The sequence below is a fragment of the Podarcis muralis genome, chromosome 9 (assembly GCF_964188315.1).
Source record: "Podarcis muralis chromosome 9, rPodMur119.hap1.1, whole genome shotgun sequence".
NCBI lineage: Eukaryota > Metazoa > Chordata > Lepidosauria > Squamata > Lacertidae > Podarcis > Podarcis muralis.
This window is the reverse complement of record NC_135663.1, coordinates 2,603,963-2,627,724: the sequence shown is the minus strand read 5'-3', so window position 1 is coordinate 2,627,724 and position 23,762 is coordinate 2,603,963. Positions and strand designations below refer to the sequence as shown.

The following is a 23,762-nucleotide window of genomic DNA, read 5'->3' as shown; positions in this document are numbered from 1 at the left end:
AAGCGCCCTGCGGCAGAAGGTGCAGTAACAGAGCGGGGACGCTCCCGGCCGGCAGATCAACGCGGAAAAGAGTCAGGGGTTGTTGTACTGTCTTGTCCTTTTCGCACCCCGCGCGCTCCATTCCCACGTGCAGCCGCACACGCGAACGGCCCCGCCCCGCCCTGCAACATTTCCCGCCTTTGCCATTGGCCGAGCCTTTCCCGCCTCGGCCCCGCCCCGCCCCCTCGCCCCACCCCCGCCTTTCCTCCGGGCCCCGCCTCCCCCGCCCGCCATTGGCCGAAGGGCCTCTCGGCGGCGGCCAATCGAGAAGAGCCTCGCCCTCTTTGTTGCCCGGGCCAATGAGCGTCGGCGAGGGCGGGGCGTCTCCGAGCTCTGGTTCTCCGGGTGGGAGAGAGGCTCGAGCAGGAAGGACGCGGCCGGCCACGCCGCCGACCCCTCCGCCGCACCAGCCGTGAGTGCACCGAACCCCTTGCTCCTCCTCCTCCTCCCCCTCCCCCTTGCTCGCCCCCGATCGCATTCACACGTTCAGCTGCCTTGGATCGCCAGCGTTCACGTGTCTGCGCTATTAAGGGGTAACGGTAGCAATAAGCGTCTGGGAAAAGGGTCTCTGCCCCGCAGGAGTTTGCAATCAAAGTTTGATTTGTGGGGTTTTTTTTTGGGGGGGGGGGTTTGAGTATCAAGGCTAAGGGGCGACCTGACAGCAGCCACGTGCTTCAGAGGACCCTGGTCTCGTTTTGTCTTTACCAGGTTTTGTGTATGTGTGTTTTTATTATAAAGGGAGGGGGATAACTAGGTTGGATCCTGCTAACGCCTGCCGTTGTGATTCCTCCTTTCTCTAGCTCTTCCCCGTGCTTCTTAATGCAGCTTTAAGCCTCTGTATTTATGCTACTGTTATCACTACTATTTGAACTGATTTTATAATGAAATGATTTTAGAATCTTGTATTATTTTACTGTTGTTAGCCGCTCTGAGCCCGACTTCGGCTGGGGAGGGCGGGATATAAATAATTTTTTTTTTATTATTATTACCAATTTTTTTCTCCGGGGGTACACGTACTCCTAAACATTTTCTGAATCTTTGTACTTATGTCCATTTACTGTATTTATTTTCCCTGATTTGAACTATAAAATGGTGATTTAATGAGAGTACCCCTAAACCTTTTTTTATAGGGGGAAAAAGCACTGACTATTACTATTATTAATTTGTTTATTACCTGCTCTTTGCCCTAAGGTTCCAGGGCAGGTTGCAGTACAACTCTCTCCCTCTCACCTGCTATTAGATGTTATTGTGGGGAGATTGTGAGCTTTCGCAAGCGGGTCCTGCAATAAACTGAGCAGTCTTCTGGGTACCACAGCACCCTTTGTGATTGCACTAGACATCTAAAGGCAGCCCTGTTTGTTTTTTGTTTAGTTGTGTCTGACTCTTCGTGACCCCCTGGACCAGAGCACGCCAGGCACCTCTGTCCTCCACTACCTCCCGCAGTTTGGTCAGACTCATGCTGGTAGCTTCGAGAACACTGTCCCACCATCTCGTCCTCTGTCGTCCCCTTCTCCTTGTGCCCTCCATCTTTCCCAACATCAGGGTCTTTCCCAGGGAGTCTTCTCTTCTCATGAGGTGGCCAAAGTATTGGAGCCTCAGCTTCACAATCTGTCCTTCCAGTGAGCACTCAGGGCTAATTTCCTTAAGAATGGATGCGTTTGGTCTTCTTGCAGTCCATGGGACTCTCAAGAGTCTCCTCCAGCACCATAATTCAAAAGCATCAATTCTTCGGTGATCAGCCTTCTTTATGGTCCAGCTCTCACTTCCATACATCACGACTGGGAAAACCAGAGCTTTAACTATACAGACCTTTGTCGGCAAGGTGATGTCTCTGCTTTTTAAGATGCTGTCTAGGTTTGTCATCTCCTTTCTCCCAAGAAGCAGGCGTCTTTTAATTTCGTGACTGCTGTCACCATCTGCAATGATCACGGAGCCCAAGAAAGTAAAATCTCTCACTGCCTCCATTTCTTCCCCTTCTATTTGACAGGAGGTGATGGGCCCAGTGGCCATGATCTTCGTTTTTTTGAGGTTGAGCTTCAGACCATATTTGGCGCTCTCCTATTTCACCCTCATTAAAAGGTTCTTTAATTCCTCCTCACTTTCTGCCATCAAGGTTGTGTCAATTGCATATCTGAGGTTGTTGATCCATTACTGTATTTTAATATTTTGTTGGAAGCTGCCCAGAGTGGCTGGGGAAGCCCAGCCAGATGGTCGGGGTATAAATAATAAATTATTATTATATTATTATTACTAGTGGTAGGGTATATCTAAGGTGTACACCTGCCCTCCTGATCCAGCCAGCCCCCGCGCCTCCTCAACCTTTCCCTCCCACCTGCAGTCTGCCACACGGCCAATAAAAGGGGGTGCACAGAGGGTGGGATGGGGGGGTCTCTTGTGCCCGCTTTCTGCTTCCAGCACCCCTGTTTTCCCTCCTCTCCCCCTCTTCCTCATAGCAGTACCATGGTACCAGGTGCCCTCCATTTTCTTCCAGTTTCTCTTGCCAGGCTTCTTGAAAAGATGTTTCGCCCAAAATCCGTAGAACCAGGTGTGAGGGGCAGAGTGGTTGCTTCTCGATCAGGGGTGCAGATCTGCATTATTAATTATTATTATATTATTATTATTTATACCCCACCCATCTGGCTGGGTTTCCCTAGCAGATCTCTGGTTGATTTTGCAACGGGATTTCTGGGGCCCCGATGGTTTAAGCACACCAGCAAAGCGCCAACCCTCCTGCCCCAAATTGTGCTTCTGAAATGAAGGAATCTCGGAATTGCTTTTTTTTTTTGCGGAAAATCCGCGGACACCATCAGATTCTGGTGCTCATAGGAAGCTCTTTGACTCAAACTTATTTTTAATTCCGAGTCTGCTTCCCTTTGCGTCAGGCTATGCTTGATGGATCTTGGGGCTTTAGAAGATCCTGCAAGCCCTGGTTTAGATTGTGTTGTTTAATACAGGGACCTCAGTGTGAGCTAGAGCTAGGCAATAACTTTGGAAAGGGGGTTCTGGGGGGGGGGGTTTGCACAAGATGGAGGGGAGCACCTGTATATTCCTCTTCCTCTCTTTCACCCTAACCACCCATCCTATAGTCCAAACATTTCCCTTTTCTGCAGCTGCTGCATCTCTTAACAGCTTTCTGGGAGCTGTTCCATACTCCCTGCCTTGTGCTGCCCTGCCTTTTTCCTGATATATTATCAACCTTTTGCCGCCTCCTGCTTCAAGTAGGCAGGCGTAGAGTGGGCGATGAGTGGCTCCCTTGCCCACGAACCTGCTCCCCTTTGCCCCTTTCCCAGTGACACTGTGTTTGGTGCAATACAGCCTTGGACACCACGGGGCCTTTCTGCCCAAACCCATTTGCCTTGGCTCCTACCTCTGAGCAAAATTCCTGCTGGTTTTGATTCCTGCTCCTCTTTGATCTCTGGCCTGCTCCTTGCTGTCTTTGCCTTTGGGGAGATATTTGTAGGGGGGCCAGGTTGGCACAGAGAGGGTAGGAAAAGGCAGGAAAAGACCTAGTGGTGGTGAGGATAGAGAGAGAGAGAATGCTTCATTTCTCTCTGCCCCAAATGCATTTTATAGGCTGTGATATTCCTGTGAAATTCGGGCTGATTTGGGTGGGAGAATCAATCAATTAACACCTTTGTTTTTAACAAGCAGTTCCTTTGTTTTGTTTTGGTACTGCAATATGGCACGAAGAGAAGACTGATTTCACATAACAGGTTTTAATCGGCAAACGAAGTGAAAAAAAGCATCAGTTGATTAATTGGCATGATCAGATCTTAGTGTACTTGAGCCTTAAGGCCATACTTCTTTTTATTTATACGTTATTTTGGTCCTTTTTTTAACTGTACGGGAAGTGAGAGGAAGAAAAATATTAAAGATAATAATAATAATAATTTGTTATTTATACCCCACCCATCTGGCTGAGTTTCCCCAGCCACTCTGGGCGGCTCCCAATCAGTGTTTAAAACAGTTTAAAACAGATGATCTTTGCTTTATTGGCCTGGTTCACACATAATTCTAAGCCATGGTTTGTTTAACGGCTAACATTTCAATTAAAAAAGGACCATTCTTTCTCCAAAGTAATGACTAGTTGTCCATCTGCTTTTCCTTCATGCCTTTGTAGCTTTGTTTTGGACGGGGTTGCTGAACAAACCATGGTTAAGGAAGGATGTTGGACTGGCACATAACTCAAAGCAGCTGTTGAAAGTAAAGATTTGTCAGCCAAAAACAAACCATATCTTCACATGGTGGTTTGTGGGCAGTAAACACACCATAGTTAAGTTGTCAGGTAAAATTCACACATAATCCTAAGACACGCCTTTAGGAAATCATAGCTTAATAAAGCATGTTTTCGTGTCTTGGGTGAAGCAGGCCAATGAGAGGCAGTTTAACAACTAATTCCGAAGAGGTTTTGTGTTATACACAAATGTGCTCAAATATATTAACCTGCCTGTGTTGGCTGGGGCTTTTGTCCAAAATACACAAAGGGACCAGCTTGGGGACATCTGGAAGCCAAGCAGTTTTTTAGTTGGCAGTCTAAAAATCCTTTAATCAGCCGACAGTTCTAGTTGACAAAGATCCTGGGAGGCAGAAAATGGAGGCAGAAGCGGAAGATATGAGTGGAAAATGCAGAGGAGCTGGTTGGGGGGTCCGTTGTTAGGAGATGCGCCTGAGCTTCTGGGGCAGTGGGTCAGGCTCTCTGGGGTGGGTGGGAGGAAAGCTTATGCCAGCGAGCTCTTTGAGGTGCTGCTACAAGGACTCGTGTTTCTACAGGCCAAGGCCTGCTTTACACATTCTGCATTTTCATGCACAAAGTGGGAAATGGAAAGAAACCAACGAACGTCTGTTTGGGCTTGGTGGCATGTGTTGTTTGCAGCCATGGGCTGCTTGCTTGCGTGTAGCATTGCTGCATGCAAATGTCTCCATGCGCACCTTGTCTCAGAACAAAAAAGGTGCGTGAATGCTGCCAAAAAGTGTCCAAGAGTAAAATTCAACTTTGAGCCCATAAAATGGTCTGAACGTAGAACATAGAATGGGGTGGTTGTTGTTTAATCGTGTCCGACTCTTCATGACCCCCTGGACCAGAGCACACCAGGCCCTCCTGTCTTCCACTGCCTCCCGCAGTTTGGTCAAACTCATGCTGGTAGCTTTGAGAACACTGTCCAACCATCTCGTCCTCTGTCGTCCCCTTCTCCTTGTGCCCTCCATCTTTCCCAACATCAGGGTCTTTCCCAGGGAGTCTTCTCTTCTCATGAGGTGGCCAAAGTACTGGAGCCTCAGCTTCAGGATCTGTCCTTCCAGTGAGCACTCAGGGCTAATTTCCTTCAGAATGGAGAGGTTTGATCTTCTTGCAGTCCATGGGACTCTCAAGAGTCTCCTCCAGCACCATAATTGGGGTAAAATTACCCAAATAGCACTGATAGATGATTTCATTTACCCATAACAATGCCTAGACAAAGAATGGATGCTTCCTCCCTAGACACCAAATGCGTTTTGACCCCCCCCCCCCCGGGGCAAGATCACCAAAACCCACACGTGCACCCTCAACCACTGTGATCAGTAAGCTCTCGGTCGCTTAGTCTAGCAGCGCATAAACTTTGGAACTCCCTGCCAATTGAGATCAAGATGGTGACTTCACTGTATTCTTTTCGGTCCCTGCTAAATAGCATTCTTATTTAGACAAGCCTGTCCAGACGCTAAGAAAGTTGAGGGAATTTTAATCTGTTTTAGTATTGTTAACTTTTGTATGTTTTAAAGCAGTATGTCTTGATTTCAATGTTTTATACAGTGGAACCTCGGGTTTTCAAATGCAATCCATTCTTAAAGTCCGTTCAGCTTCTGAAACGTTTGAAAACCGAGGATCAAAGGGCTGTCAGCAAGTCCAATGGGGGAAATTGAGAAACGAGCCTCGGAAGCCGTTCCACTTCTGAGGCGCGTTCGAAAATGGAAGCTTTCACTTCTGAGTTTTTGGCGTTCGGCTTCTGAAACGTTTGGCATCCGAGACGTTCGAAAACCGAGGTTTGACTGTATTTTGTAAACACCACTTGGAGGGTGTTTTGTTTTGTTTACAATCAAGCGGCATATGAATTTTATTAAATAAATAAACATGCAATCTTTCGCCCAAGGTGAGCCCGTTGCGTGATCTCTATAGATGAATACAATGCAGAGCAGTGTATAGTGGTTTTTTGGGGTTTTTCTTTAGAGCAGTGTATAGTTAATTGCAGGGGTAATTGCAGTACTAGATGATCCTTGATGCCCCTTCCAACTCTACAATTTTCTGACCCTCCAATTCCCCTGCTTCGCCAGCTGTTCTATCAACACTTCCTGATACCTGCCTTATTCTGTGTTTACCACCTCTTCCCACTTTTCCTCTTCAGACCCGACGTGGGGCAGTTCGTCTGTGAGGGTAGGAGTCGTCCTTTCCTCTGTGTGTGAAAAATAATCTTATCTACGTTGCCTGCAGAGCATTCCCCACACCAAGGGGATGGGGTCACTCCCGTTTCTGCATAGCTCTGTGCGTCCACCCCAGCTCTGTAACTATATCCACAAGGTCATGTATACCAGACTTGGCTTCAGTCCAGATCTGGTTAACGCCATCTCTTTATGTCGCCGAACATCTTTTTCCTTCCCTGATGGTGTTACAAAACTCCTGTTAGATTTGGCCCACAGACAGGTGATTGGTTTGAAGAGAGCTGAAAGCGGTTCAAAAGAGAGGAAGCTTTCCCCACGATGTGTAGACACACTTGCAGTCATAGAATAGGAGAATTGGGGTACCGAGGGTCATCCATTCCAACCCCTTGCAATGCATGAATCTCAGCTGAAGCGTCCCTGACAGACGGCCACCCAACCTCTGCTTAAAGGTAAAGGTACCCCTGCCCGTACGGGCCAGTCTTGACAGACTCTAGGGTTGTGCGCTCATCTCACTCTATAGGCCGGGAGCCAGCGCTGTCTGCAGACGCTTCCGGGTCACGTGGCCAGCGTGACGAAGCTACTCTGGCGAGCCAGAGCCGCACACGGAAACACCATTTACCTTCCCGCTAGTAAGCGGTCCCTATTTATCTACTTGCACCCGGGGGTGCTTTCGAACTGCTAGGTTGGCAGGTGCTGGGACCGAACTACGGGAGCGCACCCCGCCGCGGGGATTCGAACCGCCGACCATACGATCGGCAAGTCCTAGCCGCTGAGGTTTTACCCACAGCACCACCCGCGTCCCTCTGCTTAAAAACCTCCAAAAAAGGAGGTTGAATGGCTCTTGCCTTCAGGAAGTCCTTCCTGATACTCAATCAGAATCTTTTTCCTGATCGTTGGAATCCACCTGTCTGCTCCATCTTTCACGTGACAGCCCTTTAGATAGTTGAAGATGGCCCTCACATCTCTTCGTCATATCTTCTCCAGCTCCCTCGACCATTCCTCATCAGGCCTGATATAGCCGGTAGAATTCTACAGGATGGGGTCTTTGTGTGGGAAAACAGTCAAGATCCAAGGATCCCCAAAGGGTGGAGATGTCAGGCATCATCTTGGCACCCAGGCACCGTCACTTGGTCGCAAAATGCGCCTGGCTAATTTCAAACACTGCTTGCTGGTTGTGCCAGGGATCCTTTAGCTATGACATTGCAGAGGGTTGGGCTGGATGACCCCTGGGGTTCCCTTCCAACCCTAGGTATCTATAAGCTTTCTTCTGAGCTCTTTCGCCTGACTCCAGGGGTGTGGGAATGGCTCACGTTAACCAGCACAGCCACCTTGGGTAGGGACAGAGGATGCGGGGTGTGTGTGTGTCTGCTGCATGAACCCTAAGGGGCATATGGAAGTATGTAGCCTTTGGCTGGGGTCCACACGCTTCCTCTGTGCGCTCCTCTCAGGACTCCCGTCAGCTACCTGTAGCAGAGTGTACGCAGCGTAGAAACTGTTGCTGTTGCTGTGTGTGTGTGTGTAATAAATCAGGCTGCACGCTCGCGTTCTTGCTTATCTCTTTCCAGTCTTTAATCGTGTAGAAAAACAAATCATTAAACTCCCGGTGAGAGCGCACTCATTTTGCCTGCTCACGCCAACAGAACGGAACAACACTGACACACAGAGAAAACACTCCCCTCTGTGGACAAAGCCACGCCTCAGAATGTGAGACGTCACTCAGAACTTCTTAACCCTGTAAGTTCTGATTCTCTCCACAGGGCAATGGTGGTGTAGTGGTTAGAGTGTCTGGCTAGGACGTGGGAGAGCTAGGTTCGAATCCCTACTTGGCCGTGAAGCCTTTGGTAATCCTCACAGAACTCTAGCCCAATAGTAAAGGTAAAGGCACCCCTGCTCGTACGGGCCAGTCGTGTCCGACTCTAGGGTTGCGTGCTCATCTCGCTCTAGAGGCCGTGAGCCGGTGCCAATGGTTGCCATTAATTTGATTTTGAATTGATTTTAAAATGAATTGATTTTAGAATGATGTGTTACTTTTATTGTTGTTAGCCGCTCTGAGCCTGGCTTCGGCTGGGTAGGGTGGGATATAAATAAAATTTTATTATTGTTATTATTATTATTATTATTATTATTATTTAGCTCACTGGGTGACCTTGGGCCAAGTCACTGCCTCTCAGCCTGAGGGTTAAATGTGGGAGGGGAGACCCCTGTACCCCACCTTGAGCTCCTAGGAGGAGAAGTTGGGATGGAAATGGAATAAAATAAATAAACACTCTCCAGATGCCCAGCTTCCTTTTTTAAGGGCAAGTCTCTAGTGTTTGTGATACCTAAAACATCCAGACCCTGGTTGGTTGGTTGGCACCTGTCTGTCTTGAGAGACAATGGAGTTTGCCTCCGGGGGTCAAGTCAAACCACCGCATTAGCAGTGCCAAAGTGACCTTTCCATGGTATTTACAGGTATACTGTATCTCAAGAGGAGGCTTTGTGTTGTTGTGGTTGTTGTGGCTAATAACCACTGATAGATTTCCTTGTCCAGGAAGCTAGATTCTTCTGCCTCTTCTTCCTTTAAATTCGCCAAAGCGGCTGGTTTTTGCCCCTTCGCATCCTGGTGGGTCCCAGAAGCCGTCCGCCATGGGCTTCTGCCAACACAGAAAAGGAAAGGGTGGGAGATCTTGCAATCAGAGTGCACCCTATGCAGGCGAGGGTGTGCCAGGGCGGGCGCGGTGCCAGCCTCTGCAGCCGATGAGCCGGCTGCCAGCCGGTTGTTGCTGATGTTGCCTTTGTCCTCTTCGCCTCCTGAATCTTCGCCGGAGATCTGGCTGGGATGCCTTCGCCCAAGAGCTGAGCCAAACATTGGCTTTAATTTATTTTAAAGGGAAACAAACCCCGGTTCCCCTCCTTGCCAGGCTCTCTCTGTTCGCCTCTGGAATTTTTATACTCCGCCGGGGAACAGCCCAGAATGCGCTGGCTGCAAAAGAGGGAATCGCCTTCGGAGGCAAGAACAAACGTATTTGCAAGAGGAGCAAGGGGTCTGTGCACCGTCGGCACTTTCTGGGTGTGAAATTTCTGTCTAGCTCACACGAGAAAGCTGTGTTCTGGGAGTCATAGAAGGGTAGAGTTGGAAGGGACGCCAAGGGACATCTAGCCCTACAAAATTTACCGTATTTTTCGCTCCATAAGACGCAACTAGTTTTTAGAGGAGGAAAACAAGAGAAAAAATATTCTGAATGAAACAGTGGGTGTATGATTTTTGTGGTTCATGCTGTGGCCACAGACATGAGATTTGACGGTGAGTTTGGGGTAGCTCAATTCAAAAATCCTGAGGATCCATGTGGATCCGTGCTTTGTAACCACTTTTTTTGCGCCATTACGGCCTCACGAAACAGTGGATGTGTGGTTTTTTTGGTGCAGGCTGTAGCCATGGACATGCAATGTGATTTGATGGTGAATTTGGGGTGGCCCAATGCAAAAATCCTGAGGTTCCATGTGCTTTTACCTCCCCCCTCCCAAGCAGCCTCCTTTATCGCTAGCGTCCCTTATCTCCCTCCTAATCGCTTGCCGATCAGCTGCTCAGCGGCTTTGTTTCAACACCCCCTTCCCTCTTTCTTAAAAAAACAAACATGATCTGCTTTTCACCCCTGGGCAATTTGATTGCAGGGACTACGCATTCGCTCCATAAGACACACAGACATTTCCCCTTACTTTTTAGGAGGAAAAAAGTGCGTCTTATGGAGCAAAAAATACAGTAGTCACATAGAAAGTGGACATGATCGTGTTTGCAATTGACTCCCTGGGAAGTCTGCCTCTGAATCGAGCCAGGGAGTCTATATCCACCAGGCTTGCTGGGATCAGTTGTGACTCCTTCATTTCAGGGGGTTGGACTAGATGACCCTCAGGATACCTTCCAGCGCTGCAGTTCTGTGACCAGTGTCTCACCCGTCAGTTTCATATAATCATAGAATTGTTGGAAGGGACCATAAGGATCGTCTCATCCAACCCCCTTAGGACCCCTTTGCCCAACGTGGTTCTCAAATCCACAACCCTGAGATTAAGGGTCTTAGGCTCTTCCGACTGAGCCAGGGGTCAGCAAACTTTTTCAGCAGGGGGCCGGTCCACCGTCCCTCAGACCTTGTGGGGGGCTGGACTATATCTTGAAAAAAATAATGAACAAATTCCTATACCCCACAAATAACCCAGAGATGCATTTTAAATAAAAGGACACATTTTACTCATGTGAAGACACGCTGATTCCCAGACCGTGTGCGGGCTGGATTGAGAAGGCGATTGGGCTGGATCTGGCCCTCGGACCTTAGTTGGCCTACCCATGGACTCAGCCATCAAGGTTTGATGCTTAATAGCTAAAATTCCTTCTGCTTGTCCTTCCCAGCCTCCAGTGTCAAAAACAGCAGCCTGTGTGCAAGGGGAGGACATTAAAACTAGATCATTTTTATAGAAAACCTTCCCCCCCGCCCCAGGTGACCTTGTTGAAGAGCTGGAAGCAGAATAACCTCCTTTCTCTTTCTGTGCCAAATAAATGGAGCAGGTCCTTTTCATTTTAGGGTTTGCGCCGTCCGCAGAGCTTGGCGCTTGCCTCGCCTCTGTCTCGGCTGAGTTCCTTTATTCTGCCAGAGGCATGCGAGGGTGTGGACTTTCATCATCATCAAACCTTTATTGGCTCGTCACCATTTCAACCGTACAGTCATTTGCCAAAGAGAAGAAGAGGCGAGCAATCTATTTCACCTCTGTGGGTCTCCAGCAAGGGCAGGATCCTGTAGCGTACTTGGGCGGAAGAAAATCAAATAGAGGAACTTGGCTACTGCCTTGGTGAGCTCCTGGTCTCTCCCCTGTAATAAGAAGCGCATAACCTCTGTCTCTGGTTTCCATGTTGGGATACATAGGTGGTCTAAGAATTGTTGGCGGAGATCATAATATATTTTACATTTATTTATTTTTTAAAATACATTTTTATTGATTTTTTTTAACATATCAGTTCCCCTCAGCCATACAACATATCTTCTCATCTTATACAATATTTTAGACTTCCGTCAACACCTCTGATGATTTCCCGTTCTTTATCACTTATTATGCATTTCTTAATTTCTATATTACATTTAATTGTCCTTAACTATAATTCTCTTCATAGTCTTTCTTGCAGTATTTCAAATAATCCACTTTACAGAACTTCTTGCAGTCCTACTGGCATAATCTGTTCATCACAATTACTTTCCAAATAGTTCATATATTTACTTCAGTCTTCTAAGAATCTATGATCCCGCAGGTTTCGAATCCTTCCTGTTAATTTGTCTAATTCTGCATAGTCCATCAACTTCATCCTCCATTCTTCTTTCGTCGGTAATTCTTCTTGTTTCCAAATATATTTTACATTTAAGGGCCATGTCAGCTAGAGTTTCCACCAGGTGAGCAACACATGGGCAGATCCTGTCTCCTTCTGCCATCCCCACAAACCTACCCCAAAGGAGGTCAGAAGGATTACACTTGAACCTAGCCAGCGAAAAAGCCCTTCCTTCTTGCGGGTTGAACAAAAATGGTAAATAATTAAGGTTAAATTCCTGCGCCCAAGAGAGTCGAAAATAAAGAGGGGAACATGTTTTCCCCCGCAGCTGAGATGAGTTCCTGGCAGTCTATGTCCCACAGCCTATTTTAACATGGCCTTGGTGACTGGAAAAGCCACAGCACCCAGGAGATCCTCTGAAAGCCCAAGTTGCCGTGACTTTGTGCAAAACAGTTGTAGCCCCGGGGAAGGGAAGGGGTCTGACAGTGAGACCCTGGACTTTCGGTGAGATGTTTTTGGTTCCTGGTTTGTGCAAGGAAAAGCATTCCTCATGTGCGAAGTTGCCTTTTGCATCCTGATGGATGGAAGTGAGACGATGCCGTTGCCGCGGCAACGGAAGCGACGACGACATGCCTGGAAACCTTCTTCGAACTTTGAAGGTTTGATGAGGGCGGCAGCTGCACCTTTTCTTAATTCAGAACTTTTGCAAGCTCCTTGAGGCAGGGACCTTTCTCTTCAGGGATGGTGTTCTGTGTTTGCATCGATGGTGGTCCCCTTCTCCTTGCGCCCTCCATCTTTCCCAGCATCAGGGTCTTTTCCAGGGAGTCTTCTCTTCTCATGAGGCAGCCAAAGTCTTGGAGCCTCAGCTTCACGATCTGTCCTTCCAGTGAGCACTCAGGGCTGATTTCCTTCAGAACGGAGAGTCCATGGGACTCTCAACTGGACTCCAACTCCCATCATCCGCAGGACCTATGGTCAGTGATTGGGGTGACAGGAATCGGAGTCCAACGACACCTGGAGGCAGTGTTCGAAATTTGCCTGGCGCATTTTGCACTTCACTATCGGCCGCTTGCGACCAAGTGAAAATGCCCGGGCGTCAGGATGGCTCCTGATGTCTCCCATTACCTGGAGGTACATGCCTGGGGATCCTTGGATCTCGACTGTTTTAATACGCTGGTACCCCATCCTGTAGAATCCTATCAGTCATCGTTTATCTGTACAATCAGAAAGATTTTCAGGAACCAAAAGTTCATTCTCTCTGCAGCCTGAGCAGGAGCAGTGAACAACGTTATGGTGAATTGTTGCAGCTTGCCTTCACTTACCCCTTCCCCATTGTCTTGCTCACAGCTGTGAAGAATATTCCTGCGTTATGAATGGTCCATATGAACGTTAAGGAAAAAGAGGTCTGAATAGGCCAATTACGGTAGAAGCTCAGTTTTCGAACGCAATCTGTTCTGGAAGACCGTTTGACTTCTGAAAAGCGTTTGAAAACCGAAGCAATTACTTCTGGGTTTTCAGTGTTCGAAAGCCAAACCGTTCTACTTCCGAGACGTTCGAGAACCGAGGTTCCACTCTATGTGGGCTATCCCAGTTCCAAGTGATTTTTCTTCTTTAAGTTCTCAAAGCTCTTAACCTTCCTTCTGATCTAGCCAGATGTTTAACTGAGAATCAGTACATCATTTGAAAGGTAAGACCAGGGGTCAGCAGACTTTTTCAGCAGGGGGCCGGTCCACTGTCCCTCAGACCTTGTGGGGGGCCGGATTATATTTTTTTGGGGGGGATGAACGAATTCCTATGCCCCACAAATAACCCAGAGATGCGTTTTAAATAAAAGGACATATGCTACTCATGTAAAAACACGCTGATTCCCGGACCGTCCGTGGGCCGGATTGAGAAGGTGACTGGGCCGGATCCGGCCCCCGGGCCTTAGGTTGCCTGCCCATGGATAAGACATTGGAGGTGTCTGGCTCCAAAATGGCAACTAGACGTTCTGTTTTGGCGACTGTAACCTTGGTTTAAGGAGCGATTTGTCGCCCGGCTTATATATCTGAGTTTCTAACACTGCTCTCTCCCTGCTCCGCTCAACCGCATGGCTTCAAAATCCCCATACATTTTGCATGACGTCATGCGCAGCGCCAAGGCAAGCATTTGACCTGCACTCTTTGCTGCCTTCTGGAAGACGGTTGTCCTTTGACGTCTCTTGTCTGGCTGGTGCCAGGCCCTGCCACCCCTGGGTTCCCTGCCTACCTGGGAAATAGAGGATTTGGTGGGGCAGGTGGGGGCTGCCTTTTCTGCTTACGTTTCCAAAGTACAGTAATGCACAACATTCCCTGCACCCCAACACGACGCTGACAAGATTATCGTGCTTGGCTTGGTGCCAGCTGCATGAGACAGGGCAGGATTCGGTCTGCCGCTGACTGTTGGAAGGCAGCGATTAAATTCTCCCACACTGTCTCTGCAAGACAAATTAGTACCCTAAATAAACTCGGCTGTGTGTGTGTGTGTGTGTGTGTGTGTGTGTGTGCAGAGCAGGCTTTCATGGTTCTGCTGCCGATGACGGAAATCTAGCAGCTTGATCCTGTTAGGGGCTGCTCTGAATGTTAAGCATCCGGCAAAATGGATTTTTCAAAATCTCCTTTTGAAAAGGATAACTTTCCGATATGGAAGGAAGCTGGGAACTTGTATCCTCTAAATCCGTAAGCTCTTTTCAAAGACAGAAGGCATGGAATCTTTAGTACTTTCTTTGTGTTGGCTACAGGAATTGGTGCAAAGGGGAAATGAATTATTGGGTTTTAAATTCTATTTCCACCCCAAAGACATGGAGCTCTTTGCCAGAAGTTTCATTGGGCTTATTTGGCTGGCGTGAAATTTTTGGGTACAGCTGAAGGGGCTGCTCCTTGCACTTCACGTTTCTCCGTTTATCTTTTAAAGTTTGTGCCAGGGTAATATTTTTCCACGTTGCTAAAATTCACGGACCTCCAACGAAGCTCAGCGCAGGAAGATTTCTGGGCAGACAAGATGAAATACTTCGGCACGCAGCGCGCAGTTAAACTATGGAACTCCCTGCCACAGGAGGCAGTGCTAGCCAAGACCCTATGTGGTTTCGAAAGAGGATTGGGCAAATTCATGGAGAATTAGACCTCTGAATGCCCTCCACTGGGAATTGTTAGTGTGGAGAATACAGTAATCTTGAATTCAGGTCCTGCTCTTGAGTTTCCCACAGGGATGTGATTGGCCACTGAGAGAACAGGATGCTAGACTATGCCCCCAGTGACTCAGTGGGTCAGTTTGCATGGCTGTTCACCAGAAGGTTGGTGGTTCAAGTCCACCCAGGGACAGGAATTCTGCATTGCAGGGGGTTGGTCTAGATGACCCGTGGGACCCTTCCAGCTCTACAATTCTGAGATTCTCTGACCTACAGCTGGGTGGCCAACAATGCCTAGGCAACACGATGACCATGTACATACGCGATAGACAATCTTTATAGAATTCCTTCAAACCATAACAAAATGAGATCTTTAGTTTCAAAGTCTCTGAAAATCTTTAAATGAAGCGAGGGACCAGACTTTGTACGATGAAAGGCAAGCTGTGAAGCTTTGTGTATTCAGCAAATATGATGTCCAGCACTGAACAGTGATTGTGGATACAGTGGTACCTTGGGTTAAGTACTTAATTCATTACGGAGGTCTGTTCTTAACCTGAAACTGTTCTTAACCTGAAGCACCACTTTAGCTAATGGGGCCTCCCACTGCTGCTGTGCTGCCGCAGCACGATTTCTTTTCTCATCCTGAAGCACTATTTCTGAGTTAGCGGAGTCTGTAACCTGAAGCATATGTAACCCGAGGTACCACTGTATTGACTACTGTTTCGTAGAATTCTTCGTCAGCGTAGTGGGAAGATATAGAATTGCTTCATAAACCCATCTTATTTCAAATGAATGTATATAAATGAAAATATCAAATGCTATGGAACAGCGCTCATGCCAGATGCTGACGAAGAATTCTATGAAACAGTAGTCAATATTCAGAATCACTGTTCAGTGTTGGATATCATATTTGCTGAATACATAAAGGTTCGCAGCTTGTCTTTCATCGTACAAAGTTTGGTACCTCGCTTCATTTACAAATTTTCAGATGAGGCCAGTTCCCAATGCAAATTATTCTAATTCTGCAGAGGGAAATTTTCTAGCAAACACTCCCAATGCAAAAATCCCGGAAGGGTTATTGCTCAGAAGCTTGCCCCAGTGAGTAGGATGCAATTGCTCTCAAAAAAAGTATAGAGTTGGATTTTTATTTTTAGTATAACAGAGCAGTTTCGTTACTGTTTGGGAAATAATTCCTTTCTGCTATATTTAATGCTAACAGCACACACAGGGTGGAAGCTGGCCAGTTTGTTCTTGGTTTTTCTAGGGAGATAAACACCAATTTGTCTAGTTGTCCTGAAAGTACATAGAAAACTGGACAGGTGGGGATGGGATGCACTTTTAACCACCTTAAATTGTGATGCCCAGAAGTGGACACAGGACTCCAGGTGGGCTTTAACCAGTTCAGAATAGAGAAGGACCATAACAAAACCCAATGTTCAGTTATGATATTTGGTTACCATAAGGACAAAAGAGGGAGCTTGCAGGATCAGGCCAATGGCCCTTTCAGTCCAGCATCCTGTTCTCACAGTGGCCAACCACATGCCTCGGTGAAAAACCCGCAAGCAGGATTCGAACACAAGAGCCCTCTCCTCCTCCATGAATTTGCCTAATCCTCTTTTAAAGCCACCCAGATTACTAGCTATTGTGGCATCCTGTGGGAGGGAGTTCCACAGTTTAACCAGTCGCTGCGTGAAAGAAGAGCTTCCTTTTCTGTGTCCCGAATCTTCCAATGCATCTGAAGGACCAGGTGCCCAGCCTGGGAGTCATTTTGGACTCCCAGCTGTCCATGGAGGTGCAGGTCAATTCTGTGTCCAGGGCAGCTGTCTCCCAGCTCCATCTGGTACACAGGATGAGACCCTACCTGGCCACAGACTGTCTCTCCAGAGTGGTGAAGGCTCTGGTTATCTCCCGCTTGGACTACTGCCATGCGCTCTCCGTGGGGCTACCTTTGAAGGTGACCCGGAAACTGCAACTAATCCAGAATGCGGCAGCTAGACTGGTGACTGGGAGTGGCCACTGAGACCACATAACACCGGTCCTGAGAGACCTGCATTGGCTCCCAGTACATTTCCAAGCACAATTCAAAATGTTGGTGCTCACCTTTGAAGCCCTAAACAGCTTCGACCCAGTAGACCTGAAGGAGCGTCTCCATCCCCATCATTCTGCCCAGACACTGAGGTCCAGCGCCGAGGGCCTTCTGGTTACAGGGAACTGGGCAGAGAGCCTTCTCGGTGGTGGCGCCTGCCCTGTGGAAAATCCTCCCAGCAGATGTCAAGGCAATAAACAACTATCTGACTTTTAGAAGACATCTTAAGTCAGTCCTGTTTAGGGAAGCTTTTAATATGTGACGAATCATTGTATTTTAATATTCTGCTGGAAGCCGCCCAGAGTGGCTGGGGAATAAATAATAAATTATTACTATTATGCCACATGTAATTTTATAAGCGGCTGTCGTGTCGCCTCCTATGGCCTCTTCTCTAAGCTCAAAAGTCCCAATCACTGTGAGGTTTCTTCGCAGGGTAGCTGCTCCATCATCCACGCAGTTCTTGAGATTTTACACGCACCATGTAGACCCAATTCTGTTATCTGTCTCGGTGGCTTCCGGGGCTGAGCCAGGATTTGTGGTGCTGCGGCGGCTGCAGCCATTGCGTTCCATGCGAAGCAAGCACAGACCAAACGAACCCCCCCCCCCAAGCCTAGCCTGGATCACACATTCAGCGAGGAGGGAGCATGAGAAATGGCTGTGATCTTTCAATGCACGAAAGCACAGCAACGGCTATAACCCCGTATGTCTGCACCATTTTGGCAGAGGGATGTGGTTAGTGAAAAAGGCATTATATAGTCTGGCGGCTGAGAGCCAAGCCCTGGGGTGTTTCGGCTTTTAAGAAGCTCCCTTCCTAATGGAAATGGGCTCGGTAAATAATATTTCCACGAGGAGGGAAAGGGCGTGGGGAGAGAAATCTATTTAGTGTTCAGCGTAGTAAGATGGAGGAAGGCAGCTGTTGGAGAGACAGCAAACACACAGAGTTGCCCCATTTGTTTTTTTAAAAACCGAGGAACACGAAGCCAAGTTTGAGCTGTCGTGGTGGTGAGTCTGCGGCCCGCGGCTCTAATTTGCCCCAACCGGAGATCTAATTTGGCCCGTTTCCCCCAAACCACAACCACCTGCCTTCGCACATCTGAGATGATCAGGTGCAGGGAAGATCATAAGGAGAATAGGCCGTTTAAGACCTTTGAAAAGTTAAAATACTGTTGCTGTTGTTGTTTAGTCGTTTAGTCGTGTCCGACTCTTCGTGACCCCCTGGACCAGAGCACGCCAGGCACCCCTGTCTTCGTTAAAATACTAGTAAACTCAAAACAGTTTTAAAACTCGCAATAAACTAAGAGCAGATTAAATATCCGGGTAAGCTTGTCTAGAGGGACGCGGGTGGCACTGTGGGTTAAACCACAGAGCCTAGGACTTGCCGATCAGAAGGTCGGCGGTTCGAATCCCCATGACGGGGTGAGCTCCCGTTGCTCGGTCCCTGCTCCTGCCAACCTAGCAGTTCGAAAGCACGTCAAAGTCCAAGTAGATCAATAGGTACCGCTCCGGCGGGAAGGTAAACGGCGTTTCCATGCGCTGCTCTGGTTCGCCAGAAGCGGCTTAGTCCTGCTGGCCACATGACCTGGAAGCTGTACGCCGGCTCCCTCAGCCAGTAAAGTGAGATGAGTGCTGCAACCCCAGAGTCGGCCACGACTGGACCTAATGGTCAGGGGTCCCTTTACCTTTAAGCTTGTCTAAACAGGAATGCTTTTAGAAGGCACTGAAAAAAAGCCATCACTGAGAAGGCCCTGGCCCTGGTGGAGGATAGTCTGACTTCCTTAGGGCCTGGGACCTCTAAAAACTATGATTATTCATGGACCTTAAGGTCCTCTGCAGGGCAGACCAGGAGAGACGGTCCCATAAATACGATTGCCCTTATGCCCACTTGAGCTGCCTCCACGGTCGGTTGGAGGCAGAAATGCTTCTGAATCCCTCTTTCTGGAAACCACAGGATGGGAGAGGGCTGGTTTTGTGCTTGAATCAGCCCAGTGGCCCACCCCCTCCAGCCTCCTGTTCTCGCAGGGGTCAACCAGGTGTCCATTGTGGGAAACTAGCAAGGAGGACCCCAACACAAGATCCCTCTCCCCTCCTGTGGAAGCAAGAGCAGAGCCATCCTGGCTGGGAGCCACCCATAGTCCTCTCCTCCTCCACAAATTTGCAACCCGGTTCTAAGTATGTTTCCTTGAAAGTGAGCCCCATTCTGACCAGTGGATAGTGGGGGTCAAATTGCAGCCTAGTGGGGCAACCCTATAGGGTGTTGACTCGGATGTGGTTCCCTTTGCGTGCAATGGGGGCTTCTTGAAGGCAAGCCTGCCTCGTAGGATTGCAGCCTTTGCCTCCAAGGTGATTTTCCCTAATCCCTTCCTTTTCTTGCTAATCCCATAAGACCCTCAGTTAGCACAATCCTTTCCCTGTATGTTCATTCCCTCCCTCCCTCCCTTCCAGGCACAATCTATTTTGCTCTGCCATTTTTGGGAATGCTAGAAATGTGGTTTGTTTTTATTCCCTATGTTTTAAAGCCCTATACGGCCTAGGACCAACGTACTTATGGGACCGCCTCTCCTGGTATGCCCCACGGAGGACCTTAAGGTCCGCAAATGGCAACACTTTGGAGGCCCCAGGTCGCAAGGTGGTTAGATTGGTCTCAACTAGGGCCAGGGCCTTTTCAGTACTGGCCCCGACATGGTGGAACGCTCTGTCACAAGAGACCAGGGCCCTGCGGGACTTGACATCTTTCTGCAGGGCCTGCAAGACAGAGCTGTTCCGCCTGGCCTTTGGGTCGGATTCAGTCTGACCCTTCTGTTTCCCTCCCCTTATGGTCTTGATCTATGGGCTACTTTTAAAACGAGTCTGCATTTTAAATTGCATTTTAACCTGTATTTTAAATTGGTGTTTTTTCCCATATTAAGTTTTTACTGTAATTTTACTGGTGTTAGCCACCCTGAGCCCAGCTCTGGCTGGGGAGGGCGGGGTATAAATAAAAATTATTATTATTATTATTATTATTATTATTATTATTCCTCTGTGCATAAAATGCACATGTGATGATAACACAAAAAAACATGTCTGCAGTTCACCTCGATTTCAGGTCTTTGGGATCCCTCCTCCTCACTTTTCTGCACCTGCTCTGAGTACAGCCTCCTGCCCTTGGTTCACCTTGAGCTCTTCTGAATGCAGGATTTGAGCCATATGTGATGCTGCCTTATACAGTGCTGGGTAGGCAAACTAAGGCCCAGGGCACGTATCTGGCCCAATCGCCTTCTCAATCCGACCTGCGGGTGGTCCAGGAATCAACGTGTTTTTACATGAGTAGAATGTGTGCTTTTATTTAAAATGCATCTCTGGGTTATTTGTGGCGCATAGGAATTCATTCATTCCTCCCCCCCAAAAAATAGTCCGGCCCCCCACAAGGTCTGAGGGACGGTGGACTGGCCCCCTGCTGAAAAAGTTTGCTGACCCCTGGTCCAGGGTCTCAGTTAGCAAGTAATGGCCAGTGTCAGACACCCATGTGGGTTTTCTGGAGGGCTTTTCCTGTGCAGATTAGGATCATTTCCCTCTTGCGTTCAAAATATTAAAAAAAATGAGAGTGATCTGATTTAGCTTGCTTGTTTCCTGAATGCAAGGAAGAGAGAGCTAAGAACCGTGAAGCTATCAAGCCTGAATAAATAAATAAATTTTCCGCTCTGCATCACTTGTTGTCCAGGGATTGAACCCGAGGCATTCTGCAAGCCAAGCAGCTGCTGTGTCTCTGAGCTATGGTCCTCGCCGCCTGGAAAAAAATGGATATTTCTTCGATTTCTCCCTCCCATCCTCCCATCTCCATTTCTCAGTCATAAACCCATCTGTTTGAAGGCCGTGGGGGGGGGGGGGGTGAGCTGCCTGAGTCTTGCCAGTAAATTTACTGAATGGCAGGTAGGGATGGTTTCGAAAAAAAGGGAATGTAGACATGCTGCTGACAGTAGACTGGAGATCCATTCTTTTCTTGATGGGGGAAAAAAACAAAACCCAAAACTCTTTCAAGGAACAAAGCAAACAGCGCTTTACTTAGAGCAAGCCCCCTCAGTTTGCTTTTGTGGAGCCCTTCCTTTTAATTTTATGTGGTTGCATTCCTGAAAATGCAGTATATCGCAGTTAAAATAAAGAAAAGAAAATGTACCCACCACCCACCCTATTGTAACAGATGGCATGAGAACAGCCCCGATTTAAAACACTACTGTAAAAGCCTGTGTGAATTCATGTTTTGTCGCTTTTATTATTAGTATTAATATTCTGTTGGGAGCCACCCAGACTGGCTGGGTTAATAATAATAATAATAATAATAATAATAATAATAATAAGGCCCTAGAAAGAGGGAGATGAACTTCCCTTTCTGCATTTTCCCTATCATCATCATCGTTCTGTGAACCTCTTTTCATTCACCCCCCGCCAACAGAACCCTTAGTTTGATGTTCCCGTGCCAACTCAACTCCCAAACCTGCTTTTAAGACTTTTTGGGGTGGGTGCGGAGTGGCCCTCAGCGCTGGACCTCAGTGTGTGGGCTGAATGATGGGGGTGGAGACGCTCCTTCAGGTATACTGAAGAAACTTGCAATCAGTTAATTCTTGGAAGAGGAGGGGATTTTTTCCGCTTGGAAGTTCTTTGTTCCAAAAAGGGTTCCTCAGACGTTAGAGTTCATCGGCCCCTTGATAATAATGATGATGATGATGATAATAATAATAATAATAATAATAAATTTTATTTATTGATGAGCTCATAAAGTTGTCGTCAACCCAAGGTTTTTAGGAATGTAAATGAAATCAAAAGTCAAGAAACATGTTCAGGGGAGGGCAATCAAGTTGACCCAGGGTCTGGAAACCAAGCCTTATGAGGAACGGTCGAAGGAGCTGGGTATGTTTAGCCTGGAAAAGAGGAGGCTAAGAGGAGATTTGAGAGCCATCTTCAAATATCTGAAGGGCTGCTGCTCTACAATTCTATGATTCTATAATCAACATTTGCTAATCATCATTCATCATTACTAGAAATCGTAGAATTTGAATAAAACAAGGAATATTGTTGCATAACGGAATCATCTTATTAAATGCAGAGGGTCCTCACTGGCGAGGGACGTGCACTCTGCACATGCCCACACTCTTTACTTCTGAGGCTCATAATTCCTAGTGAAATCTTTCACGTCCGTAGCGTTAGAAGGGACCCCAAGTTTCATCTTGTGCAGCCCCCCCCTGAAGTGCAAGAATTGCAGCTAAATAATCCATGAGAGACGGCACTCCAGCCTCTATTTGAAAACCAGACACGGCTCTCACTGTCAGGAAGTTCTTCCTAACGTTTAGACGAAATCTCCTTTCATTGCAAATAAATTGGCTATTTTTTAAGAAAAGGTGCTGCGACGTGATTCTTTCTTTTCTGCTAGAGACCGACACAGGGGCCCATCTGGAAGTTGCTTCTCAATTCAGCTCCGAAGGACTTTTTGGCCTGACGTGCTTTAAAAGGACATCTCCTCCTCTGGAGGATGAGCAGAACCAGATGGTCCCAGGCTGGGGGAGAAGTTGGCCCAGGGCCTGGTGGTTCTGCCAAATCGCTGGAGCGGACGATGGGATCCGGATTGGAGTGTGCTCAGGGCTCCCTCCCCAGGTGCCCCTGGACTGAGAATGGGATCAGGGTAGGCTGGGACCTGCTGGTGGATCTCTGGGTGATTTGTAGCAGATCTGCATATGATTCTTGTTCACAGCAAGGAGTCATTCTGGACTCACAGCTGTCCATGGAGGCGCAGGTCAATTCTGTGTCCAGGGCAGCTGTCTTCTCCCAGCTCCATCAGGTACGCAGGATGAGACCCTCCCTGCCCGCAGACTGTCTTGCCAGAGTGGTGCATGCTCTGGTTATCTCCCGCTTGGACTACTGCAATGCACTCTACATGGGGCTACCTTTGAAGGTGACCCGGAAACTGCAACTAATCCAGAATGCGGCAGCTAGACTGGTGACTGGGAGTGGCTGCTGAGACCACATAACACCAGTCCTGCAAGACCTACATTGGCTCCCAGGATGTTTCTGAGCACAATTCAAAGTGTTGGTGCTGACCTTTGAAGCCCTAAACGGCCTCGGTCCAGTATACCTGAAGGAGTGTCTCCACCCCCATCGTTCAGCCCAGACACTGAGATCCAGCACCGAGGGCCTTCTGGCGGTTCCCTCACTGCAAGAAGTGAGGTTACAGGGAACCAGGCAGAGGGCCTTCTCGGTGGTGGCGCCTGCCCTGTGGAATGCCCTCCCATCAGATGTCAAGGCAATAAACAACCATTTTACTTTTAAAAGACACCTGAAGGCGGCCCTGTTTAGGGAAGTTTTTTATGTCTGACACTGTATTGTTTTTAATATTCAGTTGGAAGCCACCCAGAGTGGCTGGGTGGGGTATAAATAATAAATTATTAGTATTATATAACTTGATTTAAAACAACAAACATGCAGGTGCAGTCATCTTTTCCCCAACACGGGATTTGAACCCACGACCTTGAGATTAAGCGTCTCATGCTCTACCAACTGAGCTACCCTGTCTAGTAGCCCTCAAAGGCAACGTCCGTAATTCCCATTGTTCTCGGCGCATTTTGCGACAGGAAATGTCATTAGTCCAAGCAGTTTCTGAGCTCTGGGCACAGGACTGGGCCTAAGATTTGAGATTAAAACTGCAGAGTGGAAGGAAAGGATGACCTTTTTCTGCCTCCGTGCTTCCAGCTGCTCTCTGAAGACTAGAGAAGAGAGAGAAGGAGAAGTATAGGCCAGGGCTGTCCAACAGGTTGATCACGATCTACTGG

General features: G+C 47.9%; 1 protein-coding gene across 2 annotated transcripts in view; it reads left to right on the top strand.

Moving 5' to 3' along the window:
• The first annotated feature begins 317 nt into the window (after positions 1 to 317).
• ADISSP (adipose secreted signaling protein) overlaps positions 318 to 23,762 on the top strand; it is a 67,649-nt gene continuing 44,204 nt past the window's right edge. For both annotated transcript variants that reach the window (XM_028744442.2, XM_028744444.2), the window contains exon 1: positions 318 to 451. The gene's annotated coding sequence lies outside the window, so the exon portion shown is untranslated. The remainder of the gene's footprint in view (positions 452 to 23,762) is intronic.